The sequence below is a fragment of the Podarcis vaucheri genome (genome assembly GCF_965113315.1).
Source record: "Podarcis vaucheri genome assembly, chromosome: 7".
In the NCBI taxonomy this organism is placed as follows: Eukaryota; Metazoa; Chordata; class Lepidosauria; order Squamata; family Lacertidae; genus Podarcis; species Podarcis vaucheri.
Genome location: NC_138765.1, coordinates 4,917,567 through 4,939,004, shown reverse-complemented (window position 1 = coordinate 4,939,004; position 21,438 = coordinate 4,917,567). Strand labels below are relative to the sequence as shown.

Here is a 21,438-nt window from a genome sequence, read left to right as displayed (position 1 = left end):
GGTTCCAGAAGAACCTGAGAAAAGTCCAGAATCCTGTACTCACAAGAGCAACACTTCCCCCTCCTTTGTTGTTGTTGTTGCTTAGTCGTGTCCGACTCTTCGTGACCCCCTGGACCAGAGCACGCCAGGCACTCCTGTCTTCCACTGCCTCCCGCAGTTTGGTCAAACTCATGCTGGTAGCTTCGAAAACACTGTCCAGCCATCTCCTCCTCTTTCGTCCTCTTCTCCTTGTGCCCTCCATCTTTCCCAACATCAGGGTCTTTTCCAGGGAGTCTTCTCTTCTCATGAGGTGGCCAAAGTCTTGGAGCCTCAGCTTCAGGATCTGTCCTTCCAGTGAGCACTCAGGGCCGATTTCCTTCAGAATGGAGAGGTTTGCTCTTCTTGCAGTCCATGGGACTCTCCAGAGTCTCCTCCAGCACCAGAATTCAAAAGCATCCATTCTTCGGCGATCAGCCTTCTTGATGGTCCAGCTCTCACTTCCATACATCACTACTGGGAAAACCAGAGCTTGAACTATATGGAGCTTCCCCTCCTCTAGCTTCCAGCAACTGGTATTCGGAAGGAAGCTCTCTGGGCGTGACTTTGGACCCATCACTGCCTCTCCGCCTCGCAGGGTTGTCGTGGGGATAAAACGAGGAGGAGGAGGACCATGTATGCCACCTTGAGCACCTTCCAGAAAAAGGTGGGGTGTAAATGCAAATAAATAAATAATAATAAATAGGGAGTCAGGTGGAGGGGGGTTCGGGTGTCCGATTGCTGCTGCTCTTAAATGAATTTGGATGTTCTAAATGTTTTAAAGCAGTAATTCTTTTTTAGTACAAGTTAAAGGGACCCCTGACCATTAGGTCCAGTCGTGACCGACTCTGGGGTTGCGGCGCTCATCTCGCTTTATTGGCCGAGGGAGCCGGTGTACAGCTTCCGGGTCATGTGGCCAGCGTGACTAAGCCGCTTCTGGCGAGCCAGAGCAGTGCACGGAAACGCTGTTTACCTTCCCGCCGGAGTGGTACCTATTTATCTACTCGCACTTTGACGTGCTTTCGAACTGCTAGGTTGGCAGGAGCAGGGACTGAGCAACAGGAGCTCACCCCGTCGCGGGGATTCGAACCGCTGACCTTCTGATTGGCAAGTCCAACGCTCTGTGGTTTAACCCACAGCGCCACCCGTGTCCCCCCAATTCTTTTTTAAAGTCTTAAATATTGTTTATGACTCTCTTCAACAAGAACAAAACACTAAAATCATGGACAACTTCGGTTACAATGGACTACAGAATTACATAAAATATTAAGTCCGTTATACATCTAAAAGCCCAAACTACATTGACTATATTTTCAAATAGCTCTGCTGTGAAGATGAGTGAGCGGTTGGAGGCTGTGTAAACCTGCGCTCTCCACAACATCTTTCGTAACCTCAGTTAGTTAGTTAGTTAGTTAGTTGTTTTACTTGATGGGGACAGCTGCCCCCCCCCCCGGTTATGCCAGTGGCACTTGTCTCCATCGTACTAACCATTACACCACACTGCCTTCAGCCTCCCCTTTGATTATTGGGCGGTAAGTTGGATGTTCCAAGAGAACTAGACCCCCATATCTTTTGGGATTCGCTCTTGAGATTTCTAGTGGGGTGCTATTATGCACCCAGTGATCTTCACAGACATGTGGGGCTTTGAACCCTGGTCTCCAGGGCCCCCTTTTGACACCCTGAAATACTTGCGATGCGTAATGGCAGGGATACGAAAGCCTTCTGGCACACAGCAGGATTAAATGGGTTTTCATCTATTTTAAATTGCACTGTTTTAACATTTTGATGCTTTCTGTTTTGGAAGAAAGGGCAAGATAGAGATTTACTGAATGGTTAAATAAAAGAATATTACTAACCGCCCATTCAGTGATTCGCTGTTGTGTGTTTTAATTGATTTTGTGTGTGTGTGTGTGTTCTTATTTACTTGTTTTTATTGTAAGCTGCCAGCAGCTTGTGCCAAGGGCAGAATCTGAATCATCCAAATAAATGAACAAATTTCCTTTTCAGGCCTCGGAGTGGAGTTGTGGGGGATTTCAGCAAAGCCTGCTCATCGCAGATTGGGATTTGACAAAAGGATGGGAATGCGTGTGCAGAGGAAGGCGGCTGAAATGATCAAGGGTCTGGAAAGAAAGCCTTTTGAGGAATGGTTCGGGGAGCTAGGTATGTTTAGCATGGTGGGGGTGGAGACTGAGATGTGATAGCAGGCCATGTGTAAAAGGGATCTAGGGGTCTTGGTAGACCACAAGCTTTCCAGGAGCCAAGAGTTTGATGCAGCAGGAGGAGGGGAACTGATGCAGTGCTAGGCTGCATAAACAGACGTCTCATGTCCAGATCAAGTGAAATGATAAAAAAAGGTAAAGGACCCCTGAAAGTCCAGTCGCAGACGACTCTGGGGTTGCATGCTCATCTCACTCTATAGACCGAGGGAGCTTGGCCTGCATGACTAAGCCACTTCTGCTGAACCAGAGAGGCACATATTTCAATACTAAGCCTATCTGGTATTTGCAAGCTTTTCTATTTAATTCAACTTGACATATTTCATAGAATCATAGAGTTGGAAGAGACCACAAGGGCCATCGAGTCCAACCCCCTGCCAAGCAGGAAACACCATCAGAGCACTCCTGACATATGGTTGTCAAGCCTCTGCTTAAAGACCTCCAAAGTAGGAGACTCCACCACACTCCTTGGCAGCAAATTCCACTGTCAAACAGCTCTTACTGTCAGGAAGTTCTTCCTAATGTTTAGGTGGAATCTTCTTTCTTCTAGTTTGGATCCATTGCTCCGTGTCCGCTTCTCTGGAGCAGCAGAAAACAACCTTTCTCCCTCCTCTATGTGACATCCTTTTATATATTTGAACATGGCTATCATATCACCCCTTAACCTCCTCTTCTCCAGGCTAAACATGCCCAGCTCCCTTAGCCGTTCCTCATAAGGCATCGTTTCCAGGCCTTTGACCATTTTGGTTGCCCTCCTCTGGACACGTTCCAGTTTGTCAGTGTCCTTCTTGAACTGTGGTGCCCAGAACTGGACACAGTACTCCAGGTGAGGTCTGACCAGAGCAGAATACAGTGGCACTATTACTTCCCTTGATCTAGATGCTATACTCCTATTGATGCAGCCCAGAATTGCATTGGCTTTTTTAGCTGCCGCGTCACACTGTTGGCTCATGTCAAGTTTGTGGTCAACCAAGACTCCTAGATCCTTTTCACATGTACTGCTCTCAAGCCAGGTGTCCCCCATCTTGTATTTGTGCCTCTCATTTTTTTGCCCAAGTGCAATACTTTACATTTCTCCCTGTTAAAATTCATCTTGTTTGTTTTTGCCCAGTTCTCTAATCTGTCAAGGTCGTTTTGAAGTGTGATCCTGTCCTCTGGGGTGTTAGCCACCCCTCCCAGTTTGGTGTCATCTGCAAATTTGATCAGTCCAGAGTCCAGTCGCAGACGACTCTGGGGTTGCATGCTCATCTCACTCTATAGGCCGAGGGAGCTTGGCCAGCATGACTAAGCCACTTCTGCTGAACCAGAGAGGCACGGAAATGCCGTTTACCTTCCCGCCGGAGCAGTACCTATTTATCTACTTGAACAAGTGTGCTTTCGAACTGCTAGGTTGGCAGGAGCAGGGACCGAGCAACGGGAGCTCACCCCATCGCGGGGATTCAAACCGCCGACCTTCTGATTGGCGTTTGTCCGCAGACAGCTTCTGGGTCATGTGGCCAGCATGACTAAGCCGCTTCTGGCGAGCCAGAGCAGCACACGGAAACGCTGTTTACCTTCCCGCTGGAGTGGTACCTATTTATCTACTTGCACTTTGGAGGAGTTTGGATTTGATATCCCGCTTTATCACTACCCTAAGGAGTCTCAAAGCGGCTAACATTCTCCTTTCCCTTCCTCCCCCACAACAAACACTCTGTGAGGTGAGTGAGGCTGAGAGACTTCAAAGAAGTGTGACTGGCCCAAGGTCACCCAGCAGCTGCATGTGGAGGAGCGGGGAAGCGAACCTGGTTCACCAGATTATGAGTCCACCGTTCTTAACCACTACACCACACTGGCTCTCTTTGACGTGCTTTTGAACTGTTAGGTTGGCGGGAACAGGGACCGAGCAACGGAAGCTCACCCCGTCGTGGGGAATCGAACCGTCAACCTTCTGACCGGCAAGCCCAAGAGGCTCAGTGGTTTAGACCACAGCGCCACCCGCGTCCCCATAGTGAAATGGTATCACTGTTTTATTCTGCCTTGGTCAGACCACACCTGGAGCCCTGTGTCACGTTTTGGATACCAGAAGGATATTGATGAGCTGGAAAGTGTTGCAGAGGAAGGTGACCAAGATGAAACCAAGGGTCTGGAAACCAAGCCTTGTGAGGAATGGTTGAAGGAGCTGGGAATGTTTAGCCTAGAGAAGAGGCGACTGAGAGGAGATGTGACAGCCAGCTTCAAATTTCTAAAGGTTTACAGTGGTACCTTGGGTTACGTACGCTTCAGGTTACATACGCTTCAAGTTACAGACTCCACTAACCCAGAAATATTACCTCGGGTTAAGAACTTTGCTTCAACTATTCCTCACTGGTCTGTGTGTGCTGTGCGTTCACACACGGGGGTCCGCTCTGGGTCTCCCCCGCCCGCCAATAGTTCGCACTTCTTCAAATTAAATCTGAATTCTTTTCAGGGGCGAGAATGTTCTCTGTACAGTGGTACCTCGGGTTAAAAACTTAATTCGTTCCGGAGGTCCCTTCTTAACCTGAAACTGTTCTTAACCTGAGGTACACCTTTAGCTAATGGGGCCTCCCACTGCCGCCGGAGCACGATTTCTGTTCTCATCCTGAAGCAAAGTTCTTAACCTGAGGTACTATTTCTGAGTTAGCGGAGCCTGTAACCTGAAGCGTCTGTAACCTGAAGCATATGTAACCTGAGGTACCACTGTAGTACTGGAGAGCTGTGGCTGGATGGTTACGTGGGAGCCGGTTGAAGTTAAATCCTTCGAAGACAGAGGTCCTCTGGCTGGGACGGGACGATATGGGATTGAGGGGGCAACTCCCATCTCTTGCGGGGGTGCAATTAGTGCCAGCACCGTCCGTTTTGGTGTAATCTTCGATACCTCCCTCTCCATGGAGGCGCAGATTGCAGCTATAACAAAGGCGGCATTTTTTCATCTCCGCCAAGCTAAGCAGTTGGCTCCTTACCTCTCTCGCCCTGACCTAGCCACTGTGATCCACGCGACGGTCACCTCCAGACTGGATTATTGTAACTCGCTCTACGTGGGGCTGCCCTTGAGACTGACCCAGAAACTCCAGCGGGTGCAGAATGCCGCGGTGAGACTCCTTATGGGGTCCTCGATGCGGGAGCACATTCACCCGGTGCTATACCAGCTGCACTGGATTTTAACCTTTAAAGCCCTATACGGTGTAGGACCCTCGTACCTACGGGACTGCCTCTCCTGGTATGTCCCACAGAGGAACTTACGGTCTTCAAACAAAAACATCCTGAAGGTCCCAGGCCACAGAGAGGTTAGGCTGGCCTCAACTAGAGCCAGGGCTTTTTCGGCTGCGGCTCCAACCTGGTGGAATGCTCTGTTACAAGAGACAAGGGCCCTGCAGGACTTGACATCTTTCCGCAGGGCCTGCAAGACAGAGCTGTTCCACCAGGCCTTTGGCCAGGGCGCAGCCTGACTCCCTCCTTTGGCAATCTTTACAGCACTTTTCTTTATGGTTGCCATCAATTTTGATTTTAATTAATTTTTATAATGTTTTTATAATGTTGCACTATTTTAGTGTTGTTAGCCGCCCTGAGCCCGGCTTCGGCTGGGGAGGGCGGGATATAAATAAAATTTATCATCATCATCATCATCATCATCATTATTATTATTAAATCGTTGCTCCTGCGGAGAGCGGCCACCAAGGGGCAGCAGAGAGCCGCGCAAAGAGCCGCGGGAGAGCGCGCGTTGGCTAAGCTGCTTGGCACGCAGAACGGTCCATCAGTTCCCCCCTGCTACTAGGTTGGCATCTGGGTTGCTGGGTCTCCTGCGAATCTTCTGGGCGCGCGTCCCGTGCGGATCAAACCCAGCTCCTTCTTCGTAAAGGAAAGAAGGAAGGAAGGAAGGAAGGAAGGAAGGAAGGAAGGAATTCATCCATCCCCTTGGACTTTGCACCCAAGAGTTTAGGAGAAGGCGAGCACCTCGGAGGGCTAGCGGGGGGGGGATGGAGATCTGACCTGGGTGGTGGTGTCCAAGGCCAATTTGGGGTCTCAGAGCTCTGCAGCTCCCTTTATTCAAGATGCGCCCCCCCCCCCCAGCGTGGGAATAAGGGACCCAGCAGTCGTCGTCCCCCCCTCTAAGAAGGGACCAGCATCCATCCATCCAGGTTCTGGGTCAGTGGCGTAGCGTGGGTTGTCAGCACCCGGGGCAAGGCAAGTAATCTGCGCCCCCTAACCCGTGGATTTGCGCACCCTAACCCTAACCCCCAGATGTTGCGCCCGGTGCGGCCGGCCCCCCTGCACCCCCCACGCTACGCCACTGTTCTGGGTGCACCTAAGGTGCCCCATCCGCGCCCGGCCCTCCCCTCCCCGCAATCCGCTGCGCGCTCCTTCGGAGAGCACCTTCCATTTTTACCCTCCGGCTGCTATAAATAGCCCCTCTCCTCACTCGCTCGGCAGCGCCGCAGCCCGAAATAGCCGCGCGCCTCTATATGGAGCAGCCCGGCGGCGAGGCGCGCGGGCTTCCGGCGGCCACCGCTGGCGTGCGCGCCCGCGCATCTGCTTGCGTCTGCGGGGACAGTCAGCCGGAGAGGCAGGCACTCCCCCAGCGCACACCCCATCATTGCGCGCGCGCAGCCCAACCCCCCCGTCTGGGGAGAGATCAAACCGGGGGTATCCCTTAGGAAGAAGAGGTGCGTTGCTCAGAGAGGATGCTGAGATGCAGCCGCTTCGAAGGGGAGGGGGCAGAGATTGGGGGGGTGTTTGCTTGCTGCGTTTTTTTGCCTATCCTTCCTCCGAGCAGCTCGGGGTGGCGCCCCGTGCGCACTGCGATCTGGCCACGCCAAAAGTGGACAGTACCCATCGCAAGATTGCCGGAAGAAATATCAACAACCTCAGCTATGCAGACGACACAACCTTGATGGCAGAAAGTGAGGAGGAATTAAAGAGCCTTTTAACGAGGGTGAAAGAGGAGAGTGCAAAATATGGTTTGAAGCCCAACATCAAAAAACGAAGATCATGGCCACTGGTCCCATCATCTCCTGGCAAATAGCAGGGGAAGAAATAGAGGCAGTGAGAGATTTTACTTTCTTGGGCTCCATGATCACTGCAGATGGTGACAGAAACCACGAAATTAAAAGACGCCTGCTTCTTGGGAGAAAAGCAATGACAAACCTAGACAGACCTAGACAGCATCTTATGACAAACCTAAACCTAGACAGCATCTTAAAAAGCAGAGACATCACCTTGCCAACAAAGGTCTGTATAGTAAAAGTAGTGATGTATGGAAGTGAGAGCTGGACCATAAAGAAGGCTGAAGAATTGATGCTTTTGAATTCTGGTGCTGGAGGAGACTCTTGAGAGTCCCATGGACTGAGAGAAGATCAAACCTCTCCATTCTGAAGGAATTCAGCCCTGTGTGCTCACTGGAAGGACAGATCCTGAAGACTTTGGCCACCTCATGAGAAGAGAAGACTCCCTGGAAAAGACCCTGATGTTGGGAAAGATGGAGGACGCAAGGAGAAGGGGACGGCAGAGGACGAGATGATGGGACAGTGTTCTCGAAGCTACGAACATGAGTTTGACCAAATTGTGGGAGGCAGTGGAAGACAGGAGGGCCTGGCGTGCTCTGGTCCATGGGGTCACGAAGTGTTGGACAACAATAACAACAATAACAACCCATCGCAAGGCTGAGGCCAGAGTGCTGCATGGGCCCACCTGCCACGCTCAGGATCCCACCCCCTCTACAAGCCCGTAGCTTGCCCAAAGGCTCACCCCTCTGGCCTGGCGCTCTGGGGTCCCAGATACGTGGGGTCAGCTGTGCGTGTGCGCATTGCTTTGAGGGTGTTGAAGGTTGGCGCAAGAACGTAAGAAGACGCTGGCTGGCTGGCTGCTGGATCAGGCCAGGGGTCCAGCTAAACAGCAGGAAGAACTTTCTGACATCAGTAAGAGCTGTTCGACAGCGGAACGGTCTCCCACTTGACGTGGTAGACTCACCTTTCCTGGAAGGTTTTTAAGCAGAGGCTGGGTGTCCTGGGTGCTTTAGCTGAGATTCCTGCATTGCAGGGGGTTGGACTAGATGACCCTTGGGGGTCCCTAGCAACGCTACAATTCTATGGTTCTCTAATTAGATTCTCTAATTCAGCACCACAGTGGCCAGCCAAGTGCCCCCCGTGGGAAACCCGCAAGCAAGACCGAGTGCAACAGCAAGTGATATTCAGGCGCATTGCAGTCTCCGACTGTGGAGGTGGCAGAGTACGGCCATCCATCGTGGCTAGCAGCCAACGCCATCCATAGCCCTCTCCTACAGCAGAGGCGGATTTAGTACAGAGTGATTGAGTGGCGAGCCGAGAGGGACCTGCAGGGGGCGCTGCAACAGTGATGGAGAGCGGAAGGCAAGAGGGTTGGTGCCTCTGAAATCTGAAATTTTAAAGTCCGCCACTGGCTCCTCCATGAGGAATATCGGGGGCGGTGGGAGATGGGGCAGAAAAGTTCTTGCGGGGAACCCTCATCCATCATTTAGGGGGCGGGCACTGCTGCAGAGTCCTGGTCTTCCAACATAACCTGAAGGTCTATCTCACTGACGATGAGCCCGGCGCTCTCTGTAGACAGAACCAATGCAGGGAACTAAGGCTGAAGCCTGAAACGCCCTCATGGTACGTGCTGTTCCAGAGCGGGACAGACGTGCCTCCGGAAATGGGCTCTGATTGCTTGGAATGTGTCCAGGCAGCTGGTAGGGCATAAGTCAGGGAGCCTGACAGTAGGGGGCGCCAGAGCCAAATGACAAGGAATTCTGCTTCAGCCTTCTCCCTGCTGAGCTCTACTGGGGCAACAAGGAGGAGGCTGGCAGCTTAAGCCTCGGAAGGAGGAGGGGGAGAAGTGATATTGGGAAGGGTCCAGGAGGGATGCATTCAGCTCCTGGGCCTGAAGATCTCCATCTTTCCCATCTGACATCGCATGTCTTGAACTGGACAAGGGGGACCTCCCAGTGCGCAGAGAAAAGTTTTTCTCTGGAGCTTGTGGACCTCCAACAAAGATGGAAGGTTTGGGACGGATAAAAGGAAGAACTTCCTCAGGCGGCGCAGAGCTAAACTGCGGAACTCACTGCTGCAGGGAAGATAGGCAGCAAACCTGGGGGGCTCTAAAAGAGGATCGCATAAATTGGTGGAGGAAAGGGCTACTGATAGCTACTGGGGTTAGGACAGCTGTGCCCTGCCTCTACTTGCAAATACCTGCTGGTGGAAAACACAGGAGCGGAGAGCTGCTCTCACACTCGGGTCCCGCTTGCGGGATTCCCGGAATGGGCATCTGGCTGGACACCGTGAGGACGCTGGACTTGATGGACTGCTGGCCTCCTCCGGGGGGCTGTTCTTACGTTATTTTAAGATACCCTCCAACTCTGTGCGTGGGACCCGACCCAAAGGACAAGAAAACAGATTCCAGCTAAACACCGGGAATAATTTTTGTTTAGACCGTAGAAGGGACTCCCTGGGAAGGTGGAGGACTCCCATTTGCTGGAGGTTTTTCAACAGGGGGTGGAAGGCCACTGGTCGGGGGATCCCTCCACTGCAATTCCTGCCTTGCGGGGGCGGGTTGAGCTGGATGACCTCCGGGTATCCCACCCACTGTACAATTCTATCATTCTTTGGTGGAGGAGGGCAAAAACACACAGAAGCGTGGGGCAAAGGAAGCAAGGGGAGGCTGGCTTTGTGACAGCAGTGTGTATATAAATATATAGGCGAGGCCTGCTATGCAACACCCCCCCAAACTCCTTAGCGACCCGATAGTTCTAGGCGGGCAGGAAGGCAAACAAACAGAGCCGTGAAGGGGCCTCCAGCAAATGCTGTTTATGTAAGCAAGAGGACTTCCAGGAGGGAGGGAGCAGGCGCAGGCTCTTGCCAGCCCCTCGGAGGAATGCGCCCAGCCTGCCAAAATTCTCCGTAGAACCCCCTGGCTAACCCAGAGCAGGTACACACCTTACGGCGGGGGTGGGGAGGGTGAGAGCACCCTGGGTGACTGGCAAGGGCTGGGCTGGGCGGCTAAGGGAGAGGAGCAGGCGGGCAGAACTTTGGAGAGGGAGGTGCAGAGATTCTGGGTACACACACACACACACACACACACACACACACACACACGGCACTCCTCCTGAATCTGTTTTGCAGATGCGGCAAAACAGAAAGAGTGTGAGAGTGTGTGTGTGTGTCTGACCGGGTGAACTGCAACTAGAATCAGGCCTCTGTCTCTGTGATCTCAGTGGGTGGCCTCAGGCAAGACACTGCCTTCCCCGCCTCAGTTTTCCCGTGTGTGAAATGGGCCCAAGCGCGGCCAGGCTCGAAAGGGGTTGCTGCAAAGAGGGGTGAAATAAGGATTGTAAAGCTCCGGGAAGCCAGACGGGTTGTAGCGAGTAATTGGGAAAATGCAGAAGAGCTAGGGGGTGAACCAACAGAGGGAAAAATCGAAAAGTACAGTGGTACCTCGGGTTACAGATGCTTCAAGTTACAGACGCTTCAGGTTACAGACTCCGCTAACCCAGAAATAGTACCTCGGGTTAAGAACTTTGCTTCAGGATGAGAACAGAAATCGCACTGCGGCGGTGTTCTCGAAGCTACAGTGTTCGTGACCCCCTGGACCAGAGCATGCCAGGCACTCCTGTCTTCCACTGCCTCCCACAGTTGGGTCAAACTCAGGCTGGTAGCTTCGAGAACACTGTCCCACCATCTCATCCTCTGTCGTCCCCTTCTACTTGTGCCCTCCATCTTTCCCAACACCAGGGTCTTTTCCAGGGAGTCTTCTCTTCTCATGAGGTGGCCAAAGTCCTGGAGCCTCACCTTCAGGATCTGTCCTTCCAGTGAGCACTCAGGGCTGATTTCCTTCAGAATGGAGAAGTTGGATCTTCTTGCAGTCCATGGGACTCTCAAGAGTCTCTTCCAGCACCAGAATTCAAAAGCATCCATTCTCCGGCGATCAGCCTTCTTTATGGTCCAGCTCTCACTTCCGTACACCACTACTGGGAAACCATAGCTTTAACTATATGGACCTTTGTTGGCAAGGTGATGTCTCTGCTTTTTAAGATGCTGTGTAGGTTTGTCATTGTTTTCCTCCCAAGAAGCAGGCGTCTTTTAATTTCTTGACTTCTGTCACCATCTGTAGTGATCATGGAGCCCAAGAAAGTAAAATCTCTCACTGCCTCCATTTCGGATTACACAAATTCACAGAGGAGGAGAGGGCTATCGATGGTTATTTGTAGCCTCAATGGCTCTGCTCTGCCTCCACAGCTGGTGCCACCGATGCTTCTGAATATCAGTTTCTGGAAACCACAGGAGAGGAGAATCCTTCTTGCCCACAAGCCTCTGGCCGGGAGAACAAGCTGCTGGGCTGATCCAAAAAGCTCCTCTGATCTTCTTACGCCCTTAGAAAACTGGGGGAACCTCCTATTCGTTTGCCCCTGGTCTCTTTCCCCCTGCTGGCAGCAGTACCCCACATAAAAAGAAATGAAGTTATACTTCCGCTGAGTTGCCAGGGGGTTGAGCTAGATGACCCCTGGGGGGCCCTTCCAATGCTATGATTCTGTGGTCCCCGTTCCCCCCCTCTTCCTCCCTCTGCCCCTGTTCCCAGGCTCCTCGGCCCGCCTCCCTCCCAGACTGGAGGCCCCAGTTTTGCCGGAGCAAAACATTGGTCTCTTAGCAACAAGTTTCGCCTTCCAATTCTGGCTGTTGTTATTTACCGAGGCCAGCGGCCAAATTCCCCTGGTCCGGGGCCAGAAGCCACAGCTGAGGAGGGATAGGCTGAGCTCCTGCCGCTGCCAGAGGCCGCTGGCACGCAATGCGCTGGGAGGGCGCTGCTGGGATGGAGTCACCTTTCGCACACAAAACCTCCCTGGCACACTCACCCAGATAAGGCAACTCTGCTTCTGCAACACAAAAACACACGTACATCTTGTGTGATTGTGTCTCTGCACAATCACAGGCCAGGAGATGCAGCCAGGCTTTCACCCCAGCTGGTGCAAACATCTCCGTTTACACACAAACACACACATACAGCGTTGCTCGCACAGCTGCACGACCCCTTGCATGAATGTTCACACATGCGCGAGCACCAAAACAGAACCGTGGAATTGTCGAGTTGGAAGGGACCCCTTCCCCTGGGGTCATTGAGCCCAGCCCCCTGCAGTGCAGGAATCACATCAAAAGAATCCTGAAATAATAATAATAATAATAATAATAATAATAATAATAATAATAATAATAATAATATATTATTCATACCGCACCCATCTGGCTGGGTCTCCCCAGCCACCCTGGGCGGCTTCCAACCAAATATTAAAATACAGTAATACATCAAACTTTAAAAGCTTCCCTGAACACGGCTGCCTTCAGATGTCGCCTAAAAGTCTGGCAGTTGTTTTTCTTTTTGGCATCTGGTGGGAGGGCGTTCCACAGGGCGGGTGCCACCACCGAGAAGACCCTCTGCCTGGTTCCCTGTAACTTGCCTTCTCCCAGGGAGGAAACCGCCAGAAGGCCCTCGGCACTGGACCTCAGTGTCCAGGCAGAACGATGGGGGTGGAGACGCTCCTTCAGGTATACTGGGCCTTTGAGGCTGTTTAGGGCTTTAAAGGTCAGCACCAACGCTTTGAATTGTGCTCGGAAACGTACTTGCCTGCCCAAGCTCTGTTTAAAAAACCTGCAGAAAGGAGAGCCTGCCATAATCAGGGTCACCAATAAAACAAAGCCTAAATATTCCACTAGTAGTTAACACATGTGGTAGACTCTCCTTTGTTAGAGACCTAGAGGATTGTGCTGTTCTCTGAGAATTCCATTTCTAGGGTTAGATTACTGCAATGCCTTATATTTGGCGCCACTGGTGGAGGATGGGGGGTGCGGTTCACCCCGGGTGTCATCCCTGAGGGGGGTGACATCGCCGCCCTGCCCCCCTGGGATGCTCTATGTGCCGCCCCCCATAAGACGCTCACCACGGAGCAAGAAGAATTACCGACGAAAGAAGAATGGAGGATGAAATTGATGGACTATGCAGAACTTGATAAATTAACTGGAAGGATTCGAAACCTGCCGGACCAGAGATTCTCAGAAGACTGGAGTAAATACACAAACTACAGTGGTGCCTCGCAAGACGAAATTAATCCGTTCTACGAGTATCCTCGTCTTGCGGTTTTTTCGTCTTGCGAAGCACGGCTATTAGCGGCTTAGCGGCTATTAGCGGCTTAGCAGCTTAGCGGCTATTAACGGCTTAGCGGCTTTAAGAAAAAGGAAACAAACTCGCAAGAACTCGCAAGACGTTTCGTCTTGCGAAGCAAGCCCATAGGGAAATTCGTCTTGCGGAACGACTCAAAAAACGGAAAACCCTTTCATCTTGCGCGTTTTTCGTCTTGCGAGGCATTCGTCTTGCGAGGTACCACTTTATTTGGAAATTGTACTGAACAGATTACGCTAGTAGGACTGCAAGGAGCTTTGTAAGGAGGATTACTCGAAAGATTGCAAGGAAGACTATGAGGAGAATTATTAGTTAGTGAGAATTAAGAGTAATAGTGAAATTAAGAAATGCAGAATAAGTGATAAAGAACAAAGAACCATCAGAGGTGTAGATGGAAGTATAAAATATTGTATAAGATGAAAAGTTATGTAATATGACTGTTGGAAATGATATGTTAAAAAAACCAATAAAAATGTGTGTGTGTATGTGTATATATATGTATGTATATATATATATATATGTATGTATATATATATATACACACACACACCAACACACACACATACAGTGGTACCTCAGGTTACATACGCTTCAGGTTACAGACTCTGCTAACCCAGAAATATTGCCTCGGGTTAAGAACTTTTCTTCAGAATGAGAACAGAAATTGTGCTCCAGTGGCATGGCAGCAGCAGGAGGCCCCATTAGCTAAAGTGGTGCTTCAGGTTAAGAACAGTTTCAGGTTAAGAACGGACCTCCGGAACGAATTAAGTACTTAACCCGAGGTACCACTGTATATATAAAGCCACTCACCACAGACAGCTCCCTGTGGGACGTTCGCTGTGGGTGGCACCACCCCCATGCTTGCTGCCCTGCCCCGTGGGACGTTCACGGCGCTGCCCCATGGGTGGCACGCCCCGCCCCTGGGTGCAAAGTGTGTGCACCGCTCCTCTGCATGGGGCTGCTTTTGAAGACAGTTCGGAAACGTCAGCCGGTGCAGAATTTGGCATCCAGGTTGGTCACAGGAGCAAGACGGTTTGAGCCTATTGCACCCAACCTGGCCTGACTGTGCTGGCTGCCAGTCAGTTTCCCGGCCCAATTCAAAGTGCTTTTCTTGACTTATAAAGTCTTAAAGAGAGCCAGTGTGGTGTAGTGGTTAAGAGCAGTAGTCTTGTAATCTGGGGAACCGGGTTCGCGTCTCCGCTCCTCCACATGCAGCTGCTGGGTGACCTTGGGCCAGTCACACTTCTCTGAAGTCTCTCAGCCCCACTCACCTCACAGAGTGTTTGTTGTGGGGGAGGAAGGGAAAGGAGAATGTTAGCCGCTTTGAGACTCCTTAGGGTAGTGATAAAGTGGGATATCAAATCCAAACTCTTCTTCTTCTTCTTAAATGGCTCAGGACTGCAATACCTCAAGGACCACCTCTCCCCATAGGAACTACCCTGACCCTGTGATAATTTTCTAAAGTTCTTATTTGTGTGTCTCCTCCACAAGAGGAAGGGGTGGGGAACCTTGGGTGCAGGGGCCAGTCGTGGCCCTTGGCGCTCTCCCCATCTGGCCCTTCAAACACTCCATGGAGTCACGCATCACATTTCCCCTTGGCACCAACCGCTTCCCCAAGTGCTCGGATATGTCCTTTGGCAGTGCCTCTTGTGTGTCTGGATAGAGGTGTGTGTTTGTGTGTGTGTGTTTGTGTGTAGAATACAAGGAAAGCCTGGCTGCTGGCGATCTAATCCAGCCTCATCATCTCACAGTGGCCAAGCAGATGCCCATGATGGAAAAACACGCCACAATCAGGATTCGAACACAAGAGCAGAACTCTCCCCTCCTGCAGCTTCCAGCACCTCTTCTCCTCCACGAATTGGTCCAATCCTCTTTTCCAGGTTAATGGCCAAAACAATCTACCGGTGCAAAAGTACAATTTTCACTCACTTTGAGCAGCTAGCCACACACTCCATGTTGCCCTCAGATGGCTGCCGGAAGCGAATGTGCAGTGGCGTAGCGTGGGTTGTCAGCACCCGGGGCAAGGCAAGTAATTTGCGCCCCCTAACCCGTGGATTTTAGCATGCCCCCCCAGCGCGCGCCCCAGATGTTGCGCCCGGTGCAGCCGGGCCCCCTGCACCCCCCACGCTACGCCACTGTGAATGTGGCCCCCCAGAACTGAGAATGGTTCCCCACTCCCATATATATAAATTAACAAATTTCAGTGGACAAATAAAGGGAAAGAAATGAAAACCAAAACTAAAAGATACCTGAAACTGTCTTCTTTGTGATCTGTATTTGTATAATTTGGAACATTAAATGTGATTTGATTGGATTGTTAAAATGGGAAACTTAATAAAAATGATTTAAAAAGAAAAAAGAAACTGCCATACAGTACTCTATATAGGTATATAATAAATGTTATTATTCTGACGAGTAAAGGTAAGGTAAAAGGTAAAGGATTCCTGGACAGTTAAGTCCAGTCAAAAACAGCTATGGGGTTGTAGCGCTCATTTCACTTTCATGCCGAGGGAGTCGACGTTTATCCACAGACAGCTTTCCAGGTCATGTGGCCAGCACCGTGATGGAAACCAGAGCGCATGAAAACACCACTTACCTTCCCGTCGCAGCAGTACCTATTTATCTACTTGCGCTGGTGTGCTTTCGAACTGCTATGTTGGCAGGAGCTGGGACAGAGCAACGGGAGCTCAGCCCGTCGCAGGGATTCGAACCACCGACCTTCCGATCAGCAAGCCCAAGAGGCTCAGTGGTTTAGACCACAGAGCCACCCGCATCATTGGTTGTTCAGTGATAGAATTCTCACCTGCCACTCAGGAGACCCGGGTTCGATTCCTGGCCAATGTAACGGTGGATTCCGACGAGTATGCAATTATGAACAAGTCACTACAATTCATGGTAATGCATTCCAAATATCACTGGATTTATCCGTACACAAGCAAACTATTCCTAGGTTGCAAGGGGGGATCCTGACGTCTATCCCATTGATCAAAGGGGGCCACGGTATTATATTTCTCAGTGAATCAAGATCAGTACAGTATTTTGGCAGAAGTAATGGCGCGGGGAGTCCATGTACGTTGACCAGCTGTCATCCCCACCCCAGATCGATAGGGGGCCCCCTCCCTCCCACACATTTCACCCCACATGCAAACCCCGCAAGGGTCTCTCTATGTCATCCTACTGGTAAACAAACATTCCTCTCCTCCGCCTCCTCTTTCTCACCTGATAAACAAAACCCTCCCCTGGCATTCGTCTAACGAGTAGTGGGGAGGAGGCTCTACTACAAATCCATCGTGAGCCCCACTTTCAATGGGGCGGGAGGGGCGGAGAGAGAAAGAGCGAGCAGCCCCCCACCCCTGCCTCGAGGCTGCCTCGCCGAGCGCCGGCAGCCGACTGGCTCCGCCTCCGGAGGGTTCGCTTCTGCCGTTGGCGCTGCCCTCGGGAAGCCCCGCCCCGCCCGCCCCTCCACCCGCCGTCGCCAAGGCAGCGGCGCCGTTGCCGGGCAACGTCAACAAAGCCCCGAACGGCCGGCGTGATGACGCGCGCGGGGAATGGAACGCCGTTGCCGGGGAGACGGGCGGGTTGTTTGTTCTCGGCCGGGATGCCAGCCACGTGGGGCGGCCGGGCGCTCGCACGGCGAGGAGAGGATCGCCGAGCCGAGCCGGGAGGACGCCGGAGCTGGACGGGGCCGGCGGAGAAGGAAGGGAAGGAGGGAAAGGGAAAGGGCTTAGCTGCGGTTCCTGCACTGCACTGCAGGGATGGGGTTGGGCTGGATGACCTCTGGGGGTCCCTTCCAACTCCGGAACCCGGAGAGGATCGGAAGGGAGAGGCAAAAGGTTTCGCTGCGGTTCCTGTACTGCAGGGATGGGGTTGGGCTGGATGACCTCTGGGGGTCCCTTCCAACTCCGGAACCCGGGGAGGATCGGAAGGGAGAGGCAAAAGGTTTCGCTGCGGTGCCTGCACTGCAGGGTTGGGGTTGGGCTGGATGACCTCTGGGGGTCCCTTCCAACTCTGGAACCCGGAAGGGAGAGGCAAAAGGTTTAGCTGCGGTTCCTGCACTGCAAGGGGTTGAGGGAGGTGGGGGGTCAGACTGGATGACCCCGGGGGATCCCTTCCAAATCAACCATTCTATGAAAGCCCCCGAGGCCGGGCCGGAGCATCTGCTGCGCTCCCGTAGCCCGCCTGCTCGCACGGGCTTTCTACTCATTCCCTTTCCTTTCCTGGGACACCCTGGGACTCTGTCTGCCTTCCACCGGTCTCTCGGTCCTTTCGGGGTTTCTCCCACCTCCCAACCCCAGAAGACCCCTTTGCGCATCGCTTCCTGCCTGCCCTGGGTCTCCCGCGCCTCCTGCTCCAAATCCAGTCCCCGCCCGCCCTCACAAAAAACTGAGCCCCTCCCCCGCTTGCCTGCTCGCCCCTCCTGACATGGACGGCACCATAAGGGGGGGGGGCAGACGATCTTCTCCCCAAGCAAGGACCTCGCCCACCCCCATTCCTCCTCCATTCCTGGAGCCCAGTCATTAATCCACGCTGCTCTTTCGGAGAGCTTAACATGGATGCAACTGGAATGATGTTTTGCTGCTGCTTGTGCCCCCAGCCATACTCTGCTTATCAGTCTTTCCTCCCCCCTCCACCGCTTCTCTCCTCCTGCTGCCCCCCCCCCATCTGCAGCCTCCTGCCTACCATCCTTCTGCCTCTTTTTGGCCACCCTGGGGGGTGCTTCCTTGCCCACAGGTATGTAACTGGGCTTACCAGAGTAGTGCATGCTCTAGTTATCTCCCGCTTGGACTACTGCCATGCGCTCTACGTGGGGCTACCTTTGAAGGTGACCCGGAAACTACAACTAATCCAGAATGCGGCAGCTAGACTGGTGACTGGGAGCAGCCACTGAGACCACATAACACCGGTCTTGAAAGATCTACATTGGCTCCCAGTACATTTCCGAGCACAATTCAAAGTGTTGGTGCTGACCTTTAAAGCCCTAAACGGCCTCAAAGGCCCAGTATACCTGAAGGAGCATCTCCACCCCCATCGTTCTGTCCGGACACTGAGGGTCTTCTGGCGGTTCCCTCGCTGTGAGAAGCTATGTTACAGGGAACCAGGCAGAGGGCCTTCTCATTAGTGACACCCGCCCTGTGGAACGCCCTCCCACCAGACGTCAAAGAGAACAGCAACTACCAGACTTTTAGAAGACATCTGAAGGCAGCCCTCTTTAGGGAAGCTTTTAATGTTTAACAGACCACTGTATTTTAATACTTTGTTGAAAACTGCCGAGGGTGGCTGGGGAGACCCAGCCAGATGGGTGGGGTATAAATAAAATTATTATTATTATTATTATTATTATTATTATTATTATTATTATTATTACAGTGGTACCTCGCAAGACTAATGCCTCGCAAGACAAAAAACTCGCTAGACGAAAGGGTTTTTTGTTTTTTGAGCTGCTTCGCAAGACGATTTTCCCTATGGGCTTGCTTCGCAAGACGGAAACGTCTTGCAAGTTTGTTTCCTTTTTCTTAACACCGTTAATACAGTTGCGACTTGACTTCGAGGAGCAACTCATAGAACGCGGTGTGGTAGCCTTTTTTGAGGTTTTTAAAGACTTTGGTGATTTTTGAAGCTTTTCCAAAACTTTCCCGACACCGTGCTTCGCAAGACGAAAAAAACCGCAAGACGACAAAACTCGCGGAACGAATTAATTTCGTCTTGCAAGGCACCGCTGTATTATTGCAGGACCCACCAGCCAACCTGGGCACTCGTCTGGGGAGGTGAGAGGAGCACTTGGAGGGGCTACAGGGCCCCCTCTATCCCTGGTCCAGAGATCTCTTCTGCATGGTAGATTCCTCTCTCTCTCTTCCTGCCCCCCTCCACTGCCCCCCACCTGTTTCCCCCTCCTATCAACCATTCTGGCTGCCCTAGGGTCTCGAGACCCCACCCCTCTTATGCACCCTAAATCATATAGTCCCAAACTAGAAGAAGGCGATGGTATGGGGGGGGGAGATGGTGTGGCTTTGTTTTGGGGTTTTTTCTGGTGGGAGAGTTGTGGACTAGTTGGTCCCTTGCTGTGACCCAGAAAAGGCTGTTGTTGTTTAGTCATTTAGTCGTGTCCGCCTCTTGGTGACCCCCTGGACCAGAGCACGCCAGGCCCTCCTGTCTTCCACTGCCTCCTGCAGTTTGGTCAAACTCATGCTGGTAGCTTCGAGAACACTGTCCCGCCATCTCGTCCTCTGTGGTCCCCTTCTCCTTGTGCCCTCCATCTTTCCCAACATCAGGGTCTTTTCCAGGGAGTCTTCTCTTCTCATGAGGTGGCCAAAGTCTTGGAGCCTCAGCTTCACAATTTGTCCTTCCAGTGAGCACTCAGGGCTGATTTCCTTCAGAATGGAGTGTTTTGATCTTCTTGCAGTCCATGGGACTCTCAAGAGTCTCCTCCAGCACCAGAATTCAAAAGCATCCATTCTTCAGCGATCAGCTTTCTTGATGGTCCAGCTCTCACTTCCATACATCACTACTGGGAAAACCATGGCTTTAACTATACGGACCTTTGTAGGCTAGGTGATGTCTCTGCTTTTTAAGATGCTGTCTAGGCTAGCTCCTGCTAAAAGGGAATTGGAAACATTCAAGGAGTTGTTGTTGGCACCCGTCTGTCTAGAGAGGGAATGAAGTGCATCAGAATAAGTAAAACCACTGGAGAATCACAGCGCCTGCTGTGGCAGCAGACACTGGTAACTTGCAACTTGCTGCCTCCCGCATTGTTTTTGCAACACCAAAATGGGGAGCAAACCTGGGCAATGCGCATGGAAGTCCTGGGCTGCCCAGAGGACAACCTCACTGATGCGGTCCAAATAAAAGCAGAGCAAGACGTTTTGCACCAGTTTGGCTGCAGGAGTTGCTGGGAGGAGGCATAAGCAGCACCGTCCGACGGCCTCAGGGACTCTGTTCAAGATTTGTGTAGGGTTTACTCCTTAGTCCATTCTTTGGAGGAGACACAGTAGCAAAACGAGCATCCACATTCAGGGGCAGTATATCTTCAAATGCCAGCTGCTGGGGGAGGCTGCCAAGGAGAGCCGTTAAACCAGACTCTGCTTGGTGGGTTTCACAGATGCACATGGCAGTGGGTCTCTGCCATGGGAGCATATTCACCCAGTGCTTTTCCAGCTGCACTGGCTCCCCGTGGAGTACAGGGTCAGGTTCAAGGTGCTGGTTTTGACCTTTAAAGCCCTTCACAACCTAGGACCCTCGTACCTTTGGGACCGCCTCTCCCGGTATGCCCCACAGAGGACCTTAAGGTCCATAAATAGCAACACCCTAGCGGGCCCTAAGGAAGTCAGATTAGCCTCAACCAGAGCCAGGGCCTTCTCAACACTGGCCCCGGCCTGGAGGAATGCTCTGTCTCATGAGACCAGGGCCCTGCGGGATCTGATTTCTTTCTGCAGGGCCTGTAAGACAGAGTTGTTCCACCTGGCCTTTGGCTTAGAATCAGTTTGATTCCCTCCCCCCCCCTTCTTTTTTCCTTTCTCCTCCTGTGAAGAGGCTGCATCCTAATGTTTTAATGTCGTATTTTAATCTTGTTTTTTAAATTGTATTTTAATCAACTTGTTTTTATTATTGGTTGTGAGCCTCCCTGAGCCCGGTCTTGGCTGGGGAGGGCGGGGTATAAATAAAATATTATTATTATTATTATTATTATTATTATTATTATTATTATTATTAACACGTACGCTGCTTCTTCCAGACATCCCATCCTCAGTCCTTCCCCCCAGTCTCCGCAGCAGCCAGATTCGGCTCCAGGACCTCCAAGCCGTCCTCACGGGTCTCTTATTGCTGGTAGGATTATTATTTCCACAGGGTGTGCCAATTCCTCCCTGCCCCGCCGCAAACACCCCCCCGCCTCTCCCCCCTGCCCAGCCTTTTCCTTCCAGCTCACATGACCAGCCGCAGTCCAGAGGGACATGTGTGTTTTTGTCAGCTGAGGAAGGAAGGAAGGGGAACCCGAGACACAGTGTGCAGCCAACAGGGCTGGTGGTCCGAATTCTGC

At 51.9% G+C, this 21,438-nt stretch overlaps 1 protein-coding gene across 2 annotated transcripts in view; it reads right to left on the bottom strand.

The window, feature by feature from the left end:
* The window catches only part of LOC309536958 (snake venom vascular endothelial growth factor toxin HF-like), a 51,911-nt gene extending 35,128 nt beyond the window's left edge, over positions 1–16,783 (bottom strand). Inside the window, exon 1 of one of the 2 annotated variants that reach the window (XM_082231379.1) lies at positions 16,764–16,783. The gene's annotated coding sequence lies outside the window, so the exon portion shown is untranslated. The other variant, XM_082231378.1, reaches the window with a different exon arrangement.
* Positions 16,784–21,438: the final 4,655 nt, after the last annotated feature.